Source organism: Aythya ferina, assembly GCF_964211825.1.
Source record: "Aythya ferina genome assembly, chromosome: 4".
Taxonomy (NCBI): domain Eukaryota; kingdom Metazoa; phylum Chordata; class Aves; order Anseriformes; family Anatidae; genus Aythya; species Aythya ferina.
Genome location: NC_140300.1, coordinates 75,828,827 through 75,851,503, shown reverse-complemented (window position 1 = coordinate 75,851,503; position 22,677 = coordinate 75,828,827).

Genomic DNA, 22,677 nt, shown 5'->3' with positions numbered 1-22,677 from the left:
TAAATACATAGTGTGAAAGGCTTATGGACCATCAACTAATACTCTAATATACTAATAATATATTATTAATATATATATAATTATATACATATATATATAATATATATAATTATATAATAATATATTATTATAATATATATTATTAGTACTAATAAAATAATATATTTTACAAGGAAATCACTTTCAAAAATGGTGAGAAGTTTTCATCTCTAAAATACATTACATTACACACCCTCAAAATATTAAAACCAGCTGTTTTCTTTTGAAAACATCTGTCTAGCATTTATTCTTCCCGGGAAATTCTAACGGACTTAATTCTTTACTTCTAGCTTCTATATAGATTTTTTTTTTTCCTACAGGCTTATGCTGCCTGCAATAATAGGAAACAGGTGGTATGGGAAAGGGGAAAAGAATACCAGGAAAATTGGTTGGAATATTTCATTTAGAAGAATAAGATAAACTACTACTGTATCTTCTTTAAACAACAACTCACAAATTCTACATGTGTTTGCATATGAGTAGGGGAACTAGGCAGAAGAAATAGAGAAAACATTAATATTATTAAACCACAGTCTTAGGAAAAAAAACAAAACACTTTTTTTTGGGGTGTCTTTCTTGCACATAAAGTCAGAGCGTTTTGGAAGCACATAATAGGTTTCCTTCCGTTTTTATGGTATTTTATGAATAATGAATGCACAGAAAACTAAATGAGAAGGTGTAGAAGTTCAGCTTCTCTTTAAGTTGGAAAATGCATTGCCTTGGAAAAAAAATCAGTTGAACAGGAAAATATTCAGAACACCCAAGTCTGAGGAAATGTCAGAGTCTGACAACACCAGTTTTATAATACCAGTCATAATGCTAATGCTGAAGCCAAGCCTCACAGAAACTGCTTTCAGTTCCATATGGGTCTACAGGCTTGGGCCTATAGTTGGGTTCAGGCTTAGCAGCCTGGTCAAAATCATCTGAAAGTAGCCAAATGAAAGAATTGCATTAGTTAGATGGAAGATGCAGGTTTTCTGAAGCAAGGCAAGAGAATTGAAGTGCTGAATAGAAACAAGAAGAGTTAACACAGTAGGGAAGATCTAAAGCAGGAACGCAATGGCCCATGTGGTGACGGTAAAAAATCTGGATTGCAGTGAAGGTGAAAAGAACTGAAGCAGAATTTCTATACTGATAAAGAAGTCTGATGAGATGCCAGGAAGTAAGTCAGATTTTGAGAAAATATGATGAGCGCTGTAAGGTAATGAAACATATGATGTGAAACATTTATTTTTTTCTTTACTGCATTCTTTCAAGCCTTACGTAGAACGAAACCTTCTACTGTGGATCTTTGTATCCCTCTATCTTGGAACGTGGTAAGTAAATTTTATTAGTTACATCAGTATAATTTGAGTTTGCAAAATAATGATGCTATATAATATGCTATGTGAACCTCTGGTGTGAATTTATACAAATAGATTCACACAAGTAATAAGGTAAATGGCTAGAAATGACTGAATCCACTTCTGTCTTCTGTAGACCAAAAGCAACTAAATACTTTCTGTTCATCTCATGCAGTCATTGGTTTCAGTGCAACTGATTGGTTTCAGCTATGCACAAAATTTTCTTGTCTCCTGGCAGAAGCTGAGTGTCTTGTTTTTAAATGGTTTTGAGATATTTCTTACGAAATGTTCTTCATAGCAAATTCAGTCTGTTTAGCAAGGTTGTTTTTTACCGCTCTTCTGCTGCTTCTTAATTTTAAAATGTATTTCTTTCTGTCTGAGTTTCCATTAGTTAAGGACTTGAGTGATTTATTGATCCTATCTAACCTGAGCTGCTTATCTTCTCTGCCTCTTCTCGTTTCATGAAATGTAAATCCTGTCTTAAAACAGCATGACATTCTTTTCTGGAGAGACTCAAGTATTAGTTTGCCTTGCCATATCTTAATTAGACTTTTTTGTGTATGTGCAAACAATAGACATTATTTTTGTCCTAATTTATATTAAGGTTTTATATTACAGGGTTTTCAGTTTTCTTTCTCCTGGCTACAGTTTTGAAATCCTCTAGAGAACCACGTAAGATGAACTGATTCTCAGAAAATATATCACAAATGCCCCTGTAAGGAGAATATAAAATCTAGTGCATTAAAAGGATAAAATACATTATCTACATTATACCATTGAAGCATAGGGAAGCTCTTTCTTTGTAAAACATTTTGCTGAATATTCATTAGTAAGGCATTAAATCAAATATGGCTGAAAGAGAGAAGCTGAGTCACTGAGAGCCCTAGTTTCTGCAGGTTTCTACAGAAGAGCTAAGGATCAGAACAGTAACAATGATCAGACTTTCCACACAGCATTCAATCACTTATACAGGATTTATGCCTCTCTTATTTGATGGTGTTCTTACACTTTAGCAGTATGTCTACTGACCATAACTTGGGCTATAATTCTCTTCCTCTTGCTAAGTGCAACTCAAGTTAGTTTTGTCATTGGATTTACCACACATCTGAATTTAATATCCATTTTTAAATTGTACTCTGGCAATCAAGTAAGTGTCTTTAAAGTATCTACCTGTATCTGTCACTTATTACTGTTCTAAAAGCCTCATTTAGTAAAATCATCAGTATTTCTTGAAAAGTTCAGTTTTGAAAATACAGAACAAAAGAAATTACAAATCTGACTCCTGCTGGGATATTGATTACTGAAAAACAATTTTAGTGATTTTATTTAGTTGGTGTATAATTTAGAAGATGGATAAAAATACTCCAAAATATTTACCATTAAAGCCCATATCTATCACGTATTTCCACACCATATCTGAAATGGTAAGGTTAATGGAGTTGGAATAGCTTAGAGTATTCCATTCCCTGGCTGAGCTCAAATGATCAGAATCTCTGTTTTTAGGCATACAGAACTGATTACAAGTTGTGAGAAACAACAGTCAGATAGCATACAGCTGAGATGGGATCTTTTACTCTCTCACTAACTCTGGCCATAAATATAAGTTACTGTCTGAGATTAAATCAAAAGCAGAAAGACACCTGATCATATTCCAATCTGTTTCAAATATAAAGGTGTCAATATGTAGTTGGCTCTGAGTTGAGAAAAAACAGTCTGACAAATTAAGAAGTAGTTCAGGAATCCAAAGAATGTTTGAATGTAAATACATACTGCTCAATTCTGTACCAAAAGACGGCCCTGGAAAATGGGGTACACAAAAAGAATGAGATCCACCATAGTAATATACAACTGATGCATAGGTACTTTCCCTATTGAATGAAGAAAATAAATTATTTGTTTAATCTTGCAATTATAAACTGTAACTAGTGTTTTTTATCCCTACTATAAAAGAATTTGCATGTTAAACAAAGTGTTTTGGAACTGAATTAAGAGTAAAACTTGAGAAAATTGTAGCTGTCCTTCCACAAATTTTTATTTTAAATGAGAATGTCAGGAGACTTTGTAGCTGACTTTAGAACAGTGGCATCTCAAACTAGTGTTCTCAAGACGTGAACATATAGAAACACCACTGACTTGTCTTTCCCCTGCTTTCTTATGCTGGATTTAGTAAAAGATCAGCTACAATGGACTTTAAGATTTCACCAAGAAGCACCTGGGAATAAAACCCATTTTAAGGTTGTTTATATATATAGTATAGCTATGCATGTCCATGTGACAGGGTCCCATGACAACACTCGTTTTTATTAGTGGCTTGCAGGCAATTTTAAGAGTTTAATACTAACATTTTTAAACTCTGTGTCCTAGTGAGTCAGTGCAGGTATATTAGAATAATAGAAGGAAGACACAGCAAAGGAAGTGGTATGTACTATCTTTCTCTTATCTATTATAGAATTTACACAGAGATTTTTAAGAACCTTTTAAAGCTATCAGGTCCTGGATGATGCAGGACAAATGAAAACTTTTTTTTTTTTTTTTTTTTTTTTTTCTCTCCCCCCAGAGAATGATCTTTCTCTTCTTCTGGATGTGGTGTGGGGTCCCTCTTGAAAAACTGTAGCTTAAATATCTACCAGTGTTCCAGTGAATCTTTTTGGTACATAGAATTTCGGCACAGAATAGATGAAAAATACTGATATGACAGTTAAGTAGGGGTCCATCACAAACTGATTGTTGTGTATTGACAAATATATATTTTACCAAGCAGAGAACTGGATTTTTGAAGAGCAGAAAATGACAAGCTTTTCACTGTAAAATCCAAATGCCTAAAATGTTATATGTATGGCTTGATGCCTAAAATGTTATATGTATGGCTTGCAGGGACATCAAAATCTAGGGTAGAGGTATAGGTCATATAACAATATGCTTTTTTTTTTTTTAAATCAGAGATTCTTAATGAATTATTTCTGTGCTGATGCACCAGTACCATTACTGTCAGAAGAGTAAAAATCTTTCAACTATATCAGACATTGCAGAAATTAACTCACTCTCTGTCTCTGCAATCTGTATATATACTGAAAGGCTGAAGACACCAAGGTGCTCACATTGAATAAATTCTGCATGTTTTACAGAAAGAAGATCCAGAAAACATTTCCTTTGAACATATCGGCCTCTATTATTCACGTATAATCACAACACCTGGTCAATGTTGCATTTATCCAACAGAGTTATTGTTAAGGTGTGAGAAGGAAATTCTGAAAAACCAAGCATCATGCTCAGGAATCATGCTCCCAGTCTGCCTTCTACTCCGTCAAGTTTTTGTACTAGGCACTTGTGAGTTACCCTTCAAAATTAAGGTCAAATGAATTAATTTAGAGTATCTATATAAGCATTTTATGACAACCACAATAATACTAAATGAGTTCATAATCATCAATATTATTACTATAATATCAGAACAATTAAACATGATAGAGCCATTATTTTGAGACATTGTCAAGTTTAGACCTACTTCACAGTATGACAGAACATGCTTCTGAGCTAAAATATAGTTGATCATAGAAACAATGTGTGGAATGGTACTTAAACTGTTAGTTATTTATAAATAAGAGGAAGTGTCCGAAGATCAAGAGATTCTCTTCTTTTTGTTGTAACCTCTTTTTAACAGATAAACTTGTAAATACAAGTCTCAGACGCTGCTTGTACAGGTTTCTTACAACTGAAACTTACTGATTTTGGCAGGATTTCTTCTAAGCTAACTGGGAAAGAATAACATTCATGGTTTGCACTTAAAGTTGCATTCATACAGAAATAGAATTAGCTTATTTTCTCCTTTACCTGCTATGGAAAAATCTGTGGGGCAGATTTTTTTTCTTGCAATTTTGAAGTACTTCTGTGCTTACTGAGGGAAATATTCAGAATCTTAGTGTTTCTGAACCATAACAATGAAACAATTAGCCCCCGGCCCCACCAAATTTTAATTAGGATGGCAGTATTAAGGACTGTAATAACAACTCATTTTTGTCATCAAACAACAATAATAATAATAATAATAATAATAATAAGTATTAAAAAAACATCATCATCATCATCAATTCATTTGTTTCATAGTATTCCTCTCTTTTAAAATAACTAAGGCAAAAGAACAGCTTTGGGCTATCATTACTTTTAAATGTTTATTTGATGGAATGCTTTAAACTAACCAACTTCAAATTCAGTTACTCATTCTCCTTGAAGTACTGGAATGATCTAAAGAATGACCTATAACTTAACATTTTCACAATAGCAAACCTTTTTATTTATTTATTTTTTTAAGCATAAGTGCAGTTTTGCTTTATTGCTTTCACTATCCATTTATATGCATTTTTAAATAATTTCATTTGTTTACGTTTTCACTGTAGCTTCTTTCTACGGCATCTGTCTTGCTTTTATATGAACACCTGACATTCCTGAAGCAAACCTATCCTACATGTGTATTACCAAGACATACATTTATCCAAAATCTGTTGAACCCTTCATTCATTTTTTCTTTTCTGAGCAACAGAAAAATGTCCACGTTCATTTACTATTTACGAATTTTGCAGACACATCTGTATTTATACCAGTCACTATACCTGACAATGATTTTATATCTAGAAGTATAATAGCTTTGATATAGCTTTGATGTGTTATATTAAAGAACTTCAAAAATCTGTGAGAAGACTACTCAACACTTTTGATAACCAGAGATATTTATGCCTTTTTTTTTTTTAAATAGACTTAGTAAAATCAGCAATGTGTGAAACATTTACTAGAAACCTTTCTACAATGTATTGTTACTGATACCAATATTCATGCACAAAACTAAAAGCATTTGTCTTTTTTTTTTTTTTTTCTCCCAAAATTCTATTTGCTTTTGTCCCCAAAAGTGTCATAGCATTTAATGAGAAATTCAGGTTAGGAAATAAAGAAGTGTCAGTACTCAGATTACAGATCCTATTCAACACTTGGGAATAAGTTAGCAAAATAGCATTCTTAGCTATTAGCTAATAGAGTTGTAAATATGGTATTATTAGTTTACTTAAGAGACTTTTGTTGGTCTCATACAATGTATTTCTCTTAAATTCATTCTAAGTCATAAATAAGTTATACTGAAGTCATTAGTGCTGAAGACTTTTAAAAGTATTTATTTATTTATTCCAGCAGCTCAAGCTGATGTTTTTAAATAGAGTTCTGGTGTCTTTTTTTAAAGAGCAGATTTACTCTTTCAGACAGGCTAAAGGGTAGTATAGCCTACCTGCATGTCAGACGGCCTGCAACAAAGCTTTTAGCTGCTGACATGATCATAAGGGAGCATGCTGCTATAAAATGGAGCTTGCTACTACTCTTAATTACTTTTAAAATGTGTTTCATGCATTGCTTAATACAAAGTATCAGGAGACATAGTATATATACTACACAACATAGTTTTTCACACAATTCAGATGATCATTGCAATGCTTTTTCTTTGCACTGCTAGATTTTTTAAGTAAAGTGGCCAAAATAAGGAGAAAATAAGAAGAAGCGGCCAAAATAAGAAGACCAGATATTTTAGAATTCCAGAAGACCAGAAATCCAGTTCAGAAGACTGGATTTCAAAGCAACCTTTGCTTGTCTCTACCACAGAGGCTTACTGTCAATCCACCAATGTATACTTTCCCACATCTTTGTGTACCCAATTCTCTTATGTTTGTAAATTTTTTTTGCAATTTCATTTTTAGAGGTTGTGTGTGAAAACCTGGTATAAAAACTTATCATAGATCGGGTTAGTGTCTGGAATGAAATTCAGATACTTCTAAATGGCTTTAAAAGAAATTAAGTTTGCTGCTGCAGCTCAGCATAAGTTTTTAGAAGTCTTTACAGCCATCCTAAAGAATCAATGGAAATGGTAATTTTAATACAGAACAAGCTATGGAATAAAACCTTTCATTAAATCATTGTTACAACTTAAAAAATCTGTAGAAAAATATCAAATCTTTGATTAAATCCTATTATCTGTTAGGGATAGTTGTGCTAAATAAAAGTTGTGTTAAATATGTTTGAGTAGTATGAGTATTTGACACTTCTACCTGGAAGCACCTGATTTCACACAGCAATTCTATCAGCCAAACATGTTAGAGCTTTGTATTAAAGGATGACTTGCCAAGAATGAAAAATAATAAATCATGAGAATTTGCAGATTGCAGCTAGCAGTAGCACTAACTCATTGAGCTGGCATGCAAAATGATGGAACAGATTTGGTAAAAATTAATGCTTGAGATCCCTATAAAGATTCTTGATGTTGGTCAGAAATTAGTGTTACAGTGACCTGCTACAGGGGTGAACTAAAGCATTTGCCATCATTATTTTGTACCAGACCCAAAATAGAAAGTTGTATAAGAAACATTTTCCATGTAAAAAAAATTGTTCTAGATGTTAAATTCTACAATTTTGTTATTGAGGTGCTTATCTATATTTTCTAACCTGTAGCAAAACCAAACCTTTTCTGAGACATTATACAGATATATGCCAGTCTATTCATATTTTTTCCATGAAAACTGTATCTGATAGTGCCATAATCTCTCATTGTATTCTAGGACAGAATCTGTAAATCAAACCAAAATTGAACCAAAAGTTTTGAGTTTTGTCTTTTACAGTAACAAGCTTCAACCTATTTTCACTAGTTCATGCTATATAATTGCTATTAACTTATAAATCTGAATATGGATGAAGCAGATGCTACCTAAAGAAGATTGAAAATTTAGTATTTAAAAAATACGGGTTATAACATTCCAAGGATTATAGACACTGTCTCCTTTCTCTCTCTCTTTTTTTTTTTTTTTTTTCTTAAATATTTAGAATGGAATGACTACTTTCTACACAATATTCGTAATTTAAAAATGTTATTGCTTCTCCAGCCTTTTATTTGAGAAAGATTTTTCTTCTCTTTGCAGATACCTGCTTAGAGTGGCCCTTTAAATTCCTTGTTTTCATCCCAGGTTTCCTGCAGTTATTTTTGCCTGTAAAAAAAAAAAACCTTGGTTAGGAGAGAAAACGAGCAAAGAAAATCTGTTACACAATTTTTGTCCTCATATATTTTCACAAGCAGGTGGATGGGGATGACATTAAGTGGCTGTGAATCAGGTCTGAATTTACTAAGTAGTCACAGAAATCTGAATCTCATTTGAGTTTGAACTGTTTGCCTTTATGCCACTTATCTCCAGCCTCTATTTTATGTACTTCATCATTTATCTCCAGGTTTTTCACTTGCATGTGACTATTTCTTAGGTCATCTTCCAGGCTTAAACATGCTACTTCATTTCAGATAAACTACACTTATTTTGCCAGTTCCCTACCCCCATTTACCAAATAAAAGAAACAGTTTTCTTCTACCAGCTCTGTTTGTCTTGAACTTATTGGTATATTTTATTACAGAACATGCCCCAGTTGGGTCTCATAATTCTGCTGTCTGCTCTAAGCCACTTGACCTTTCTGTGGTGCTATCCCAATTGACTGCATAATGTTCTGCTTCTCTGCACTGTAACATGCATGTTTTTTGTTTTTATTTGACCATTTTAGCTCTAATGTAGATTGTCATGCTATAAAATACGGTATGTTCTATGTAACAGGAGGGGAGTGGACGTTAAGAAATTTTGGTCAGGTGCTTAAGCAATTTTGCATTAAATTTACATATTTATATTTAATACATATTTACATATATCTGTCTATATAGATATAAGAAATATATTCTACAAATATTTGATGCTGTAACATACAGCCTCCAAAACATCTAAACTTGAACCCCAAATGCTCATATTTCCAAATTTTTATTTTACAGTAATATCTACCACAAAGCTGCCAGTAGCTTCAACAGCTTCTGAGGCTGCTGGGTTTTCATGGTAGTTTAAGGTCCTTTAATTTTACCTCTCTCAAGTTCTAAGAGTAAAAATACATGATTCAACACATAAAACAATTACACAAATCATTCTTTCCCAAAGAGATGCTAAGCAATTATGTTACGTATTTATGTAAATTACAGCAATGTATACAAGGGGCTGATCTGTAAGTGTGGTATGTTTGTTAAATTTGGTATCAGCAGTCTTATCAGTTGTTGCAAGAAATAGTTGGCAGATATTTTCCACCAAGATTTAAGCATAAAGTTACATATTCCAATAAAGCTTATTCTTAGCACTTACATCTATTATTGAAGTTCCTGTTCTTCTAGGAGTGTGTTGGCCCATTCTTCTATACAAAGAATATGAGGAATGCTCTAGATTACTTATAAAATGTAAATATTTTCATTTGAATTTATCAATTTGTGTTGGCTAAAAAGAAAACTTTATAATCCACCTTTTTGTTGCATGCTCAATATTTACATTTTAATGTAAAATCTCATATTCAGACTGTTGATTGAATAACTTCAAAGTCTGTTGCATTTTATTATCAGTGCCACTCATTATGCAGGGTGTGATGACTAATGGAAAGCCTTTGCCTCACAGCTCTATGAGATACAGATTTTCTTATCATATGCTGGTGTTCAGACATGAATGAATATAGAAGCAGTAATAATTAAAAAACAAACAAACAAAGAAACAAACCCTATTGATTTACAATTTCCTTTCAAGGACTGTCACCAGTTTGCTTTTATTCAGAATTTGTTATCATGCTGTATATATCTATTTCCTTCCAAATATATGTACTTGATAATTACAAATGAGAAAAGTTTAAAAAATAATAAATTTGAGTGATGAGAAACCTCTGAAAAAGATTTCCAAAATGTATTCTTTGGCAGCTGTATTTGCTGGTCTTTGGGCTGCCACTACAGCTTTGTTCCCCAACCCTCAGATCAATACAGTCCAATTACCTTAGAAAATATAAGCATTTGAATGCAGTTAACAGTAAACTGTCAAGGAAGAGCTTCACAGAGTGAAAAGCACACTATACAACTAGGCAAAGAGAGGACTCTTTATCTCTTCATGGGACATCTGGCAATAGTTGTTCTTAGCAATTGAATTGAAATCAGAAAGTAACTTGATCACATCATCAGTCTGGGTCAACAAGATAGATCTGCCTCCCAAGAATACATATAGCTTCATTAGTTTAGTATTTATTTCTATCTCTACTAACAGGAATCCTAACAATAATTTTTCAGATAGCCTCATGATACAGAACACTGGTTGTCTTTAGAGGACATTTTTTCCTCCAGTCAGGGTGCCATTCAAAAATGAATGGTGAATAATAATCTTTCTGTGGGTAATATACTCATAGTTCTGTTTCATGTAGCTCAGCTTAGATGTCTTTCCATTTTAGAGATCTTTACTTACATTGTTTATGCTTCCCATTTGACCCTTCTCATACACTATCATCCTAGCACCCACATCTAAACCATGTTTGATAGTTGAAGGATCCCAGTTACAGAAAAAATAACACATTCATTAAAAAAAATAATAAAAAAAAGGAAAAATACATCACAAGGTGATGTATAAACAAGTGCTAATAAAGAAACAAACCAAAAACCAACACATATATGTATGTTCTTGAACAGTAACCATGTGTATGACTTCTCCATACCAGATAAGTAAGGATTTCAGCGGTGTCACAACATATACTCCTTAAGAAAAACACGTTTTTTTCCTAAAAGGTTAACTATAACACTTCCTAATCCATCAAGTTTGTAAGAGATTATGAAAATAAGGACTTCCAGCTGAGTTTCACAGCATTTAGTCCATTAGTCAGTGTTTCAGCTGAGTGAGAATATTGAATTTTGCTAAAATATGTCTAGTTCACATTATTATAAATAGCTACTTTTTCATAAAAAAAGTTATTTCAAGTTTCTTTCTGTTATCTGTTACATATCAATTTTTAAAAAATATTTATTGTATATAGAAAACATTTAGAAAATGTGACATTGTTCCACAAATAATGCATCACCGAACATTTAAAAAAAACATGTTCCCTGACAGAATTTCTATACATGTAATTTATGAACTATTTCTAAGTTTATTAACTATTTCCAAGGCAAAAAGAAAAGCAATATTGAGTTATCAAAGAAAAATTAAAAACTACATGTAAAATGGACTGAGCTAAAAAGAGACTATTTTTAGTTTAAAGGAATACTTAAATAACATTCTGTGTACCGCACTTTAATCATTACCCTTATCAGGATGACAAGTGATGCCAGGATAATAAATAAAGTCTTTGATTATAAATGAAATTGCTCTGATAGAATTTAAAGGCCATAGGGTCCTTCCAATTCCTCTCTTCTCTGTTAGTCTCTGTCATTCATATACGTTCCTCTTTTTCCTTTACCATAAACTGTTCAAATTCAGAAATACGCTGTAGGGAAGAATCAGTAAAGATCAACATCAGAAAACAAAATAAAACACACAGCTGCCAATATAAAATTTTCTAGCCATAAACTAAACCTAAGGAGAAATAATGAACTGTACAATTGACAGCATACACAATAAAGTCTTCTGTCAATATGAGTTGCTTCTGTTTTACCAAAATGAAGAAATCATTCTTGCTCTGTGTTATAGCTCCAGTTTCTGTCAGAAAATACAATAACTTAAAAAACATACTGCAGGTTCACTTCTTATTTGCACAGACAGCAGTCCTGCTGCTATGCTAGTATTGTAGTCAGGAAAGTAACTATCCACAAATGTCCTATTTTCAGGGAGCAAAATTCAGTTTCTGGAATATTCTAGTATTACCAACTCCAAACAAACATGTCTCAAATTATGCTTCTATGGCCAAGTTGTTTCTGAGTTAACTACATTTACAAGTATCAGTAAGTACACTTTGAACAGTCATTTGACATTTAATTAACTAACAGCAACCATTGTTTACATACATATTAAGAATTAATTCACCAAAGAATTAATTGAATTCGATGTATTACCATGTTATCTGTACTGATATTACATTAGTTCTTGCAATATAAATTAACATCAATAGGATTTGATATAACCACAATACATAGACTGCAGAAGGTAATAAAAAAGCTCACCTTCTTCTTTGAACTACAGTTAATAAAAATGCTTCTTCAGTTTCTCAGATTTGTCTCCAGAAGATGCAAATCTGAAAGTCTTAATGGGCTGGGCAAAATTTAAAATGTATCGGACATCTGTGATCTAAGGTGTGGGCTTTTCCTCCTATACTATACAGCTGCTTCTCATCTTACACCTGTATACAATATTTTTTAAATGCATTTAAAGATTAATCTAAGTCCTGGTTAGAGATGGAGAAATTAAATCACAAAGAACTGAAAGGATATGCCCTACTGACCAATAATGACAAAACCACTGAAGTTAAGCTGTTCTACTACATGCTAACCAGCTGAATTTAAATGCATTGAATCCAGTTACAAGCAGGGATGCATGACTGTTTTCCAGCGGCCTGAATATTCAGCCAAGCTGCAACATGGCAGCCAGGAAGAATTGTTTTCCTACGAGGAAATCCTACGAGGAGCGGCTGAGGGAGCTGGGCTTGTTCAGCCTGGAGAAGAGGAGGCTCAGGGGCAACCTTATTGCTCTTTACAGATACCTTAAAGGAGGCTGTAGTGAGGTGGGGGTTGGCCTGTTCTCCCACGTGCCTGGTGACAGGACGAGGGGGAATGGGCTTAAGTTGTGCCAGGGGAGTTTTAGGTTGGATGTTAGGAAGAACTTCTTTACCGAAAGGGTTGTTAGGCATTGGAACAGGCTGCCCAGGGAAGTGGTGGAGTCACCATCCCTGGAAGTCTTTAAAAGACGTTTAGATGTAGAGCTTAGGGATATGGTTTAGTGGGGGCTGTTAGTGTTAGGTCAGAGGTTGGACTTGATGATCTTGAGGTCTCTTCCAACCTAGAAATTCTGTGATTCTGTGATTCTGTTTTAATGGATTGGTAAAACCTGTTTGTGTCCTTTCATCTCACTAATATCAACTCCTGTAATCACTGAAGTAATCCTTCATAAAATAACTGTCTTCTTTTTCAGTGTTTCTTACAGTGCACTGTAAGAAACAGTGCAGTCCTCTGTGCTAGTTATTTATGCAACAAGGGATTGAGGGACAGAAGAAAACAGACATTTTCCCTCATTCTTTTCTGACATTTTCAGTCAGACAAGCATAGTCTTTCAGTTTCATTTTACATGACCTGCTTCATCAAGCTTAGTTCCAGAGAATTCAACTTGAATTTTGAATGTTCTCTCAAATGTCCACCAAGTCACTGTCCACCTTTCTTCCATTCTACACTTTTCATAGGCTTAAAAGGTAAAAATCTGCAATATTTATTAGATCACCTGGAGCTGAATTACTTTTTTTTTTTTTTTTTTTTTTTTTCGGTTTTGTTTTGTTGCTATGATACATTAAACTGCTTTATTAGGAGGGCCCTTAAAGATCATCTAGTTCCAACCTCCCCTCGTCCCCTCTCCCCGTATTGGGCAGGGATACTTGAATTTTTGTAGCTTAAACTGTTAAATTAATAACTCCAGCATTTCTATGTGCCTCAAATAAATAGCCCTTATAACTGTATACCCAACACTAGCACCTATCATCCAACATTCATTCATTTTGGTTTGGTTCCCTGATTTTTTTATTGTTTTCTTTTTGTGTTACGTTTACTTATTCTAGAGTTATACAACAGAATATAATTATTAACGTCTCTCGTGATGTCTTGAATCTAGGCATACAATCCAAAAATGTATTGTGTTTCTTCTTGTCATGGCATACTCATTAAAATGTAATTTGCCATCCACTGCTGGGAAGAACATTAACAGTTAATAACCTGTCCAGTCCTTCTAATAGCTTTTAACCATGGGTGATACAGTTTTGATTTATATGAATTTGTTGCCTGCTGAGAAAAACTGAATTATTGCCTTTAATACACATGAATTACAACTGAAGTGGTTGTAACGGGATAATCAAAGTTGGACATCATGCCACTGACATTCGTGTTCTATTATTTCACTTTATTTTTTACCTGAGGCATATAGTCAGACATCTAACATGGCTGCAGATGGTTTGTTGGCTTTTGTGCAACTGATTGGTTTAATATCATCTCTAATTTTATTTCAATAAATAAAACAATTCCATTTTGTAGACAAGCTGCTGCAAAAAAACACTTAGCTGCTTTCTGAACTAGCTGAAGATATTCCTAGGCAACTAATTAAGAGCTAGTAACTTTCCATAAAGGTGTTCTTGGCCATAGATGTGTCATTTTGTGCACTGTTGACTGCAGTTATTTGCTGTAAATCTGCAGCCTCTTTTTAGAAAGACGTTTTACTTTCCAATCTCCATCTGTTGTAAGTTAGAGGAGAACCATTCTCAAACTTGGAATGTTGCCCAGAGAGAAAACAATGCAAAAAGCTGTAAATTGTTGAATAAATGATACCAGAAGTTAGAATATGTTCTTGATGAAGCTGTAAACTTCAACTGGTAAACTTATCAAAATAAGATGACATCCTCCTGCCTAGTGGTGAGTGGGGTGAATACCACTTCCATCTGTTGTATTGCAAAGAAATAATATCAACTTCAAAGTGAACACTCTTAACCTGTTTGTTTTGGTGAAATGAAAATACCAATCCAGAAACTCATATTTCTGAAGCAAGTCTCCACTAGTCATAATATTTTTCAGTTGCCAGATGGCCTGCTCTCCTGGTCTGCATGTCAGAATAATTACATGCTTGTATTTTTTAATGTATCATTTTAGGGCAGTAAATTAATATGTAAAATCACAAAAAAGAGAAGCCCTGAGATTCAAACTCAATCCTACCTAATTCAGTGACATTTCTGCCATTGACTTCTGTAGTGCTATATTTTTATCACTGTGGTACGACAGAGGTGAATATATTTCTGTTTAATTTTGATGATGACTTTTCAAGATAGATAGATTGCTTCCTTGTATTATTGCTTCACTATACAATCTTTAGGATATGAGAGTGGTGCAAGGAAGCATTTAAGGACATTAAACAATGACATGTTGACAGTGGTAAAGTCTAAATCTTTGGACTATTATTTTGAGTGACATTTGATAATGCATGTATTTCTTTATTCCTTTCGCACCTATAAAAAGATATTCTACTTTCCTCTTATTGACAGGTTAGTATAGACACAACCTGCAATTGTTAGCCTGTAAAAAACAGGTGCTATTAAAGCTTACTGAAACATGTTTCATTTCAGATGTTTCTTTAATAACTTGGAAGTGAGTTATTGTAACAAGTTCAGCTGACAAAATATGATGTTTTGGATATGGTTTATGCGTTTTCACCTAATTTTAAGGTCCCTGATGAACACTGCAATGAAAATAAATGTGCAGGTTTCACAGATGTTCAACAGTAAGGCAGAGATGCCTCTGAAAACTGCTTGATGTAGTTGGTGTCTGTCTACCTTGGGAACCTAAATTTAAAAGCCAAGGCTTCCTTTTTTATAAGATGCCAAAACTACATCTACAGAGAATAAGATGATAGAAGCATTGAAAATTCAATAAATTCCTGAAGTTATGTAAGAGAAAGTTAGGGACCTATATTAGATAGATGGGATCTTTCTTCAGGTGTGCATCTTTGGAAAAATGATTCACAAACTCTGGCCCATTTCCTCTTCTGAAAATTAATATTACTAACAGTAGCCACAAAATGCGTGAGAATTTATGATGATAAATTACTGTTTGGCTTACTTAGTGCCCAAACCCATCTGTCTGTGATGTTATTTCGCTGACTTAAATGAATGCAGCTTTCCCCTACCTTGTACATTATGCAGAGAATATGTAAAATTACTAGATCAGAAAAGTCTTACCAGTTATCCCTGTAGTTGACTGGAGCTGTCCGTGTGCAAACTGACTGCATATGACATATCAAATCACAAAGATCTCCATCAGATTAAAGCTGTTCATACAACAACCATTACACCTGGCAAGCATTAGAAAAACATGTACCTCTGACACTAAACTCATTCAAAACAATGAGCTACAAACTCCAACAGGACTAGAACCTGGTCTAATCAATTATGCAATGAACTCTTGTTATATTAACCTTTTTTTTTTTTTTTTTTTTTTTTTTTTTAGCTAATAAGATGGTGTTAGACAACTATTGTCTACATTTGTTGTTGTGCTACACTGATATCATCTGTTTTGTCATGCTGATGTAGCATTCAAGATGAGCTGAAAAGTGACTCAGTAGTATATTTATAGAGAATTCTGTGGCTAACTTTGCTCTAAATTGGGCATGTAATGAATGCATTACTGCAAAGCAGGGAAATCAAACCTATTATAGGCTAGAAATGAATCACTGCAATGGCAAATCATTTTCTAAGCTGCTGTATTTTCTCTGTTATTGCTTTGCTTTAAACTTTGGTGAAAAGCAATTACTTTATTCTTTCTCTTTACTTTTATTACTGGTGATTCTTATGCTAATTTTCCCCTCTATATTTGATTTGATTTTGAAAAGCTTTTTGGAATTTAAGATTAAATTGAATTGATGATAGTGCCCTGTCATCTTCACCTCCTACCTTTCTTCTCCCCATCCCCCACTATGAGATCTGAAGAATTCTTTAGAAAAACAGAGCAAATTGAGCTACCACATTTTAAATTGTTTCTTGTTCTAGATAAATGAGATGAGTCAGTGTCCCCAGAACTTCAGAAAAATAAAAGTAATTTAATTTGTTTGCAACTCTTTATAAGTTCAATGTTAAGCTTGTTATTGATGTAGGACTTTGAAACAAGAAACAAAAATATTGTATTTGAAAAAAATTACCTATATGAATTTTATCCGCTTAAAGAATAGCATATCTCCTGTATTTAACAAAAAAATGTTCACTTGTGGAATCTTTGCTGTTCTATACCAGCTGCTTATGTTTGTATAAAACATACTTACACACTTTTTTTTTTTTTTGAAGTTAGAAAACAGAATGCACTACTTTTCAGAATCATCAAGAATCCCTTCCAGTAACCAAAAAAATAGAATCTGAAGTCAGATGACTTACAATTCTAGCCACAAGCCAAGAGGTACATTTCCAATCATTCTTATCAAGTCACTAATACAGCAAAGAACTACTAATTTATTTCACTCATAGCATGGCATACACTGAAGGATTCATATGGGTTAGGACTTGATAAAGGGTTAAAACCCCTGACACTGAAAGATAGTGTTAATATTTCAATGCTATGGTCTTATATTATTTTTTCATTTGTATTCAGTGAATTCAGATTAAAATTCAATGATTAGGATTAAATTTCAAGGTTTAATAACACGTGATTTTGATCAGGACAACCTTTCAAAGTCTATTCCAAGAATGCACTTAAATTAATAAGAAATTGTGAGTAATAATATGCTATTGCTTTTACCTTTAACAAAATAATTAGAATACTTATTTCACTTTTATTAAATTAGTCTACCTTTATCATGATCATTCTAAATATTCTGTGAATGAAATGTTCAGTCTATGGAAAGCCAAATTAGACCCATGCCACTATGCTAAACTGAACTCTCCTATTTGACCTAGATTATCAAGCCCTACCTTTCCACCTAAATGAAGAGCATAAATTTAGGAAAGCGTTCTCCAAAATCCCCTATGTTGCCAAGAGGGAAAGAAACTCTCTAGGTGCATATCTAGAAAATCATCTGTACTGTGATGTAGTTATAGTTAGGTGAAATTTAACCTCAGCTTCTTTAAAACAAATAAATATTTTGGTGATATAAATATACTTGATTACACAGATATCTTCCAGATTCAAGAGAGAAAAATATAGAATGCCTCCTTGTAATTACTGGATTTTTGTTTTAGAAAGGAAATATACTGTATATAAAAGAATGCTGGAAAGTATATGATTAAAATATAGATGGAATATTATTTTATTTCAAAACACAAAATTAGCCTTTAGTAAACTTTTAGGTAAGATATGACTAAATCCAGAACGGCAGAAACATCTAGAAGGTATTACTTACTTCTGACTTATTTAAAGCCTTAGCACTCAGGTAGCGCCAGACAATACTTGCTATTTACATATAAAATTAACAATACTATTTTATGTATTCATTTTGGTACAATACACTGAAAGCACTGAAAACTGCAAATTTATGATTTTCAAGATTGTTCAATCAATCTGAATTGCCAAGCAGACCATGGCACACTGGCTCTGAATTGCCCAGTGCATCTACATTTTTTAAGTGTTGAGAAGAAAATAATGTTACTTGCAAAACACAGGACAGAGTCCTGCATACAGTAAGGGACTTTTATTTTGTGAGTCAGTAGCCAAATTACTTCTTAAGAACACTACTGCAGTAACAGCCATTCACCCTGAACCTGCTATAAACCAATACAAGTCAGTATGTTTATTTCTGTAGGTATTAACAACTAGGCCTGATAATATTTTTGTAATGGTAATAAGGTTTAGAGAATACATATTTTTAAATAATCCCCTCTAAAGTACTGATTAAATAATCTGATATTTCATTACATAATTCTGTGCTCTAATTGTTTTCCTCATATAATTATGATTTTGATTGATTGGTCTTGATTATTTTGGTGCAGCATTCACTATTCAGTAAGTCAACAGGAGCTCATGTAATAACAGTACTGACAAGTGCTCAAATTATTTGAGAACATAGGTTGAAAAAAAGTCACTAGAAAATATTGCAAGGAGACTAAACAGCATGAGTTACAACATAAAAGTTAACAGAATGAATTTGAAATATAACAAGATCAACGACAACATTATGGTAGAAGAAGAGTAAATGCAACTCATGATGAAATTATGCTTGGGCCATATATCATGGCTAAGTTGTCATTTAATTCTGGTATTCAGACGCATTATCTATTTGATTCCTAACAAAACACACATCTATGCCATTGACTTGACATAACTTCTCCTGGATATGAGTGACTATTTTCAAAAAGAACTAGGAGAGCATTTAGTTGTTTTGTTTTGTTTTAATTTAATTTTATATTTTATTTTTCTTCCTATTGTTAATACAATTGCAGAACTGGGAGAGGTGCCAGCAGTTAACACATTCTTTCCTTGCCTTTATGAGAGACAATATCCCAGCATAGGGATTTTTGACAATCAAATTTCTAGAAGAGTAAGAGATGCCCACGATGCAAAAGAGATGCAAAACTGTATCACTGGTGATCTTGCATATATAGAGAGAATGCCTGATAGAGAGCTAATCGAAGTGCATTCTGATCTGCTGCATTTTCCATGTATCTTTCATATCACTTTTACAGTTGATCACAGATTCAAGACGCCAACTTGCTGTTAAACACATACTATACATAAAAAGCTAGTTTGGCAAGAAAGCCTACAAGTGTGATGAAGAACAATGCTGCTACAAAAGCATTTGCATATTTCCTGAAAAGTATTTCCAATGCAATTGCTTTCTCAGATGAAGTCTGCATATATCTGCAATGACCTCAAGGAAACCCTTAATTTCCTTACTTCAGGAATTTCAAATGACAAAGAACCAGAAATTGAAATGATAGTTTTCCTAATGGGTCAAACAGAGAGGAAATATTTTCTAAAATCCATAAAATGTTACAAGGAAATAATGAAATAATTTTCTTGTAGTTTTGAGAACAATCTTTTATGCAAGCACATATAAAAATGTCCTAAAAACATGAATTTGGAGGTGGATCCTTGTTTTTCTGCCCTTTCCTGAACTCACTGGCCTGGGACATCATGCACCACTTACGCTTGTAATGTCAGCGTATGCTGAGCTTTCATTCAACTTATTTTGAAAAAAAATAGGACAAAAGACTTTCAGAATTCTTGCATAGGCCTTGGGCAATTGTATGTGCTTTGTTTCAGAACAGACAGAGCAGACCATCTAGAAAATTATGATTGTCTCCTGGTCTCAAAGAAGACAATGCCACATCTTTTCATTCTTATTCTGATGGAGTTTAGATGAACTATAAACATTAAAAAGAAAAAAAAAGGAAAAAAAAAAAGCTGTTAAAATAATTTTTCTAAAAATGCATAAGCTTCATTTTTTTATGATTTGAAAACTCAGAAAATATAGCTATGGCTTAGGCAATCACCATGGTGAAAAAATAGAAATGTATTTAAAAATCAGAGAGAATTACTTTTGCTTATATTAACAGAAATTTCTTTAAAACCAAACTGTTTGTACAAAGATTAAATAAAAAGCAATGTGACTGGCAATGAGCCATGGGATGAATGATTTAAAACAGATATCCATTCTGGTCCCTGATTTACTAAAACTGGAAGCTAAACCTCAACATTCATAGTAACAGTTTGTTTTCATAAAAGCTCTGCAGCAGTAATAACGTGCTTATGTTCCAGTAAAAGGCTACATTTATTGCATAATCCAGCTAATTAAAAATAGTTTTCTATAGAACAGTTTTCTTAAATGTATGTATTTATCTCTAAGTAATGTTAGAAACTTGTTTAAATGCTTAAAAGGTACCCCTTTTAAAAATATATTCTGTACCACCATGTGCATTTCAGAGCAGGAGTTCAATGTTGATCTAAGTGAGATATTTCAACCAACACTGACAGAAATTCACAGATAAATTTCACAGAAATTCACTTGCTCCTGAAATACTATCCAGGTATACTTCCAGTAACTTTATATAACACACTGTGGTTTGGGTGGACCTACGTGAAACAAGACAGAAATAAAGACATAAAGACTGAAATAACTAAAGTATAGCAAAACCACACTTTTAATACCCTAAATTTAGCTTTGTTCTTAAAAGTTGAAGGAATACAGGTAGTTATTTTTATTAAAATTTTTGAATGCTAAACCAGTATTCTCAGGATGTTTTCCAAGAGTTTGAATAGAAACAGTACATTAATTCTTATATGTAGATTCAACACTGGATAGACATTTGCAATGCATGCTCTCTTAAAGATTCATCAGACCTTGGTTAGCGTTTGGCATTGTGCTGGGTAGTGCAGGGTCTTTGTCTTACGGCTGTCTTGAAAAAGAAGCAACACAGCTTTTGAATGGATAATATTTACGTTAACCATAAAACAAAAAGTGAACAGGCAGATGTGTATGATGAAAGAGGTTTCAGGAAAGCCATTTGACTAGTTTCTCGGAAGCAACCTGGGCAGTAGACCAGTTCAAGAAGGCTGATGATCACATGTAACTGATTCCTCAATAAATAATGTTTTGAGGAAATCCACAAAAGGGGGAAGACTGAAGTAGTCAGTGCCTTCATGATTTTGGGCCAACTTCAAACTTAGTGATTTTTATCTATTAGTTGTTGGGCTTTTTCCATTTGTTGTTTTTGGATTTTGCCTTCTTCATTAGCATTCACTATCTGTATTTATTTATTTTAAAATGAAGATTACTTGCTTCTTAATAGATTACAGCTAGGATAGGTGAAGTAAATTCCAGTTAACTGCATTTGAGGGTGAAAATAGTGTTTAGCTTTCAGTGTTTGTTTGGAGGATTTGCTGTTATTTTTTTAGACCAATGGAGATACTGATGCTGAATGAGATCAGAAGAAACTACAGATCTCTTCTTATTAGCTTCATTTTTCTTATTTTGACTAAAATTAGAAGCATTAAAACTGCAGCTAACTTTCTGATATGACACCACCATATATGGTTTAGGCAATCTAAACCAGAGACTTCTATTTTTTTCAGAGTTGTTCCAAGCAGCTGGATGTTGTAAATGAATGGTTTTATTTTGGTATGTAGCATCTGAGTTATGTTCAAAGTCTAAAGAGCCATTATTAACAGTTCATTCTGAAGAAGCAATTATTCCACCATATATGGGTGAGCAGATCGTAGAACAAGGTCCTTTCCAATTTGATTGCGCATGATAGACTGTGATTATGTTTTGTTCAGCAAGGCATTTGATCATGCATTAATAAGAATTCCTGCTTGTTTGTGGATCCTAATTAAGAGTGCAGTCTTAATTGTCTTCTAAACTTTAGAGGAGTTTCACTTGTAAGACATAAGAAGCATTTCCAGCAGTGTAGAATTATATTTAGATTCAATTTGTATTTTATTGCTAGTTGTGTGCCTATTAAGATATGTGGGATTAGAAGTGCATATCTCCTATTAAGACTGTCTGCAGAACAGAATCCTCTTTCTCTCCCTCCCTCTCTTTTTGTCTTCCTCCATCTCTCTAAAATCAGAGTCCCCAACAATTAAGAGGTAGAGGTGAAAAAGTTTTGATTTGATGTATCAGTAGTGTAAGTCAGTGAACCTTCACTTTGTTGTATTTCACTTTAACTATTACACTAAAAACCAAAACAAAACAAAACAAAAAAACACTTCATAGAAAAAGACTCAAGACATTTTATAAAAGTCTATTTGAACAGATTTTCTGCACAACTAGGAGAATACTTCGAATCTTAAGGG